This window comes from Sarcophilus harrisii, chromosome 4, assembly GCF_902635505.1.
Source record: "Sarcophilus harrisii chromosome 4, mSarHar1.11, whole genome shotgun sequence".
Taxonomy (NCBI): domain Eukaryota; kingdom Metazoa; phylum Chordata; class Mammalia; order Dasyuromorphia; family Dasyuridae; genus Sarcophilus; species Sarcophilus harrisii.
Window position 1 is genome coordinate 204,566,775 of NC_045429.1, and position 3,379 is coordinate 204,570,153.

A 3,379-nucleotide genomic window follows, 5' to 3' on the forward strand; every position below is an offset into this window, starting at 1 on the left:
AGTTCATATGTATATGTATATATGATATAATATATATATATGATAGTTCACATGTATATGTATATATGACATAATATTATATATATGATAGCTCATATGTATATGAATATGATATAATATCATATATATAGGATAGTATATATATATATATATATATATATATATACACACACATACACACACATGTATATCATTGAGTAGCTTTTGGCACCCTTTTCTCCAGCATACTCCTTTCTTCCTTGATTTTCATTACTATATCTCTTATCAAGAGATTATTCATAAACATTTATTTTTAGAATTATGATTTGCTAAATTTAAACTCCTTCATTTCCCCCACTATTCATAAGTAATATTTCTTTCATCCTAAGCCTCTCCTTACAAAGAGTCTTAAGTCATAGTAAAAAAAAATCTAGCCAGGACTACTTCAGAGTTTAAAAAAAAAAAAACAAAAAAAAACTTACCTCACCCTGCTATTCCTTCAAGCCGCCGTTCTCTTCATTTCCTTTCCTTTTTCATAGGCAAACTCTTAGAAAGGTTCTCCTTACTTTCACTTCCTCATTTCTTTTCTCAATCTCTTCCTTTCTTAATTATTGGACTTAATCTTTTCACTTTAAGATTACCAATGAGCTCCTAACTGCTAAATCCCAGTAGCCTCTTTAGAGACTTCATCCTTTATATCACATCCTCCTCTCTTTTCTGGATTACATTACCACATAACCAATTGATTGCTGAACATTTCCTCCTAAATGTCCCCAAATCACCTTAAACTTATGTACAAAATAGAACACAAAATATTTTCTCCCAAAGGGACATACATACAACAAACTTCTCTATTTCTGTTGAGAATACCATTGTTCTTTTAGTCATTCAAGTTTGCAATACTGGAATCATCTTTAACCCCTTCCTCTCTCTCTCTGAATCTCAGTCTTTCTTTGTATTTGTCTGTCTGTCTTTTAAATCAGTTTCATAATCCTTCTGGCAGAGTCTATTAAGGACTATGTCTTACCCAGTACACATCCTCAATGTCTCACATCCATTACTTTCTGTCCATTAACATAACTTCTACTCTAGATCAGACCCTCATTAGCTCTCATTAGGACCACCATGATAGTGCCCTAATTTGTTTCTTTGCTTCTATTATCTTTCTTTTCTAAGCTATATAACTGCCAAATTGGCATTCCCAAAATACAGATCTGAACACATCATTCTCATACAATTCTCCACAATTGGTTATCTATCCTTCCCCTCTAGACTAAAATGTAAAATTCTCAAACTGCCATTTAAAACTCTGCACCCTAGGATTCTCATCTACCTTTTCAACCCTATTTATATTACTCCTTTTCACACACTTTCCTTTCTGGCCTGCTAGTGATTTTCTATATGCATTATCTTCAATCTCTCTATGAAAGATGTTCAGAAAAGAAATAAAATAATCATTTTTCTGGTTTGAAATGCATTCCTTCAGATCCCTTATTCCCTTCAAATCACAGCTGAGTTGCCATCTCCTGCATCAGTGCAGGTATATGCACACATATTATGGGGAGTTGGGGTGGGGAGAGGGAATATGGTCCATAAAGAATTCCCTCCAATACTTTTAAGTAGAGATAGACATTTTCACTAGCAGCAGAGAACAATCAGGGGAGGGGGGAAATAGGTAAAAGACTCAGTAAGAACAACTTTGAATAATAGGTTCTATTCTCAGAAACAAAACCTTCAATGGCTACAGTGGGACCCATGCTTTGGGGAGTAGTTTTGAGGTGGCAGCTGGAGAAGAAAAGGGGAAGAAGGCACAAGACAAATGGAAGAGGCAGGCTGCTTCTCCATGGAATAGCCATCCTTTCCAAGCTCCAATGACTGCTGACTTCAGGTATTTGTTCATGGCTGAGTATAGGAAGGGACGGGTGAGGAATTTCATATGATCAGACACTGCTTGCCACTTGCACTTAAGGTCCCTACAGACTCAAGGTGTTAAGGTCAAAGTTGAAACTGCTTTGGGAGATGGTCCATATGCAGAAGCTGCTGAATGATATGTAGAATCATCTCAAAATGGATCTTTTGTGTGTCCTAGTTGTCTGAAGCTATCTTTTTTTTTATTATTATTATTCAAAATGCTCACATATCTTGCTGTTCCTAATACTTCTCAAGTTGTTCTGGGGGCAAAGCTTCAATGACTTTGCAATCACTCTGGGATCTCTTTTAGTTATGGCTATAGTGCATCCTTAGATAGTACTATATAGGTAGTAGGTTCTGCAGGATACTCTTCATTATGGGGAGTATATTATCTTTTTCTTCTTCTTCTATGTCCAGTCCCATTATGGCCTTGGTCAACTCCTCTTTAGACTTTCCCACTTTCTGACAGTAAGTGTCATTCTTTGCTAGTACACTAAGTTTCTCCTTCAGAAAGGAAGCAAACTTTTCTTGGGATTTTGCATAACTGCCCACTCTTCCTGCTGCCTCTGAGAGCTTCTGGAATTGCTCTATTAGATAGAGTTCCTCCTCAGCCAGCTCCTTCATAACCTTCTCAAACTTGGCAGTGGCTTGGCATGCAAGCAAACTCTTAAACAGTTCTTGAAAGAACTCTTGTGAGGCAAAAAGGGCATTTTAACTGTGTCTGCAGGGAATTTCATGGGAACCTGAAGCATCAGGAGCTGTGGCAGAAGAAGGTATTTTTAGGAAGGATTTGGCTTTATCAAAATCATCAAGGGCACTTTCTATAAGCTCATCCATCTTCAAGTCAGTACCAGTTATGCTCTTCCCAAACTGTGGCCATCATGCTACCTTCAACTTGAGATAGAAGATTAGGATCACATCTTTCTATGATGTGTTTCCCTCCATCCTATTGCTCTCCCTTGGCTTAGCTCAACCAACGGAAGTAGGTCAGCTTTTAGTAAAATTTAATGATTTAACTCCATTCAGGGTTCAACAAATGTGGCTTATTAAAGTTTTAGTTCATTTTCAGGCCAAGCTCTCTGTATATAAGAAATGACTCAGATAGTACTGAAGGTGACTTAGTTAGTCTAGAAGTCTGGAATAGCTAAATTCATGAAAGTCTATGGCATTTTTTTGTCAGATTATATTTTACAACTTTGAATTGTTTGTGTGACATGACTCACCTTGTATCCTAATTTATTTCTTCCCCTCCCTCTCTTCATTTGTCCCTTCCTCCTTCTCTTCTCTCCTTTATTCCTTCTTTCCTTTTTTCCTTTCTCCCTCCCTCTTTCCCTTTCTTTCTTCCTTCTTTCCTCCCTCCCTCCCTCATTTCCTTCCTTCCTTCTGAAACCAATTTATCAAAGTCATTATTTCTTCCTGTGCTTTTACATCTGAGATATCAGGGCCTTTGATTTAACTGCTGGCATTGGCAAAACTTTAATCAGTCATG

At 37.0% G+C, this 3,379-nt stretch overlaps 1 pseudogene; it reads right to left on the reverse strand.

The window, feature by feature from the left end:
• Nucleotides 1-462: 462 nt before the first annotated feature.
• LOC116423685 lies at nucleotides 463-3,171 on the reverse strand (annotated as a pseudogene).
• Between the last annotated feature and the right edge of the window lie 208 nt (nucleotides 3,172-3,379).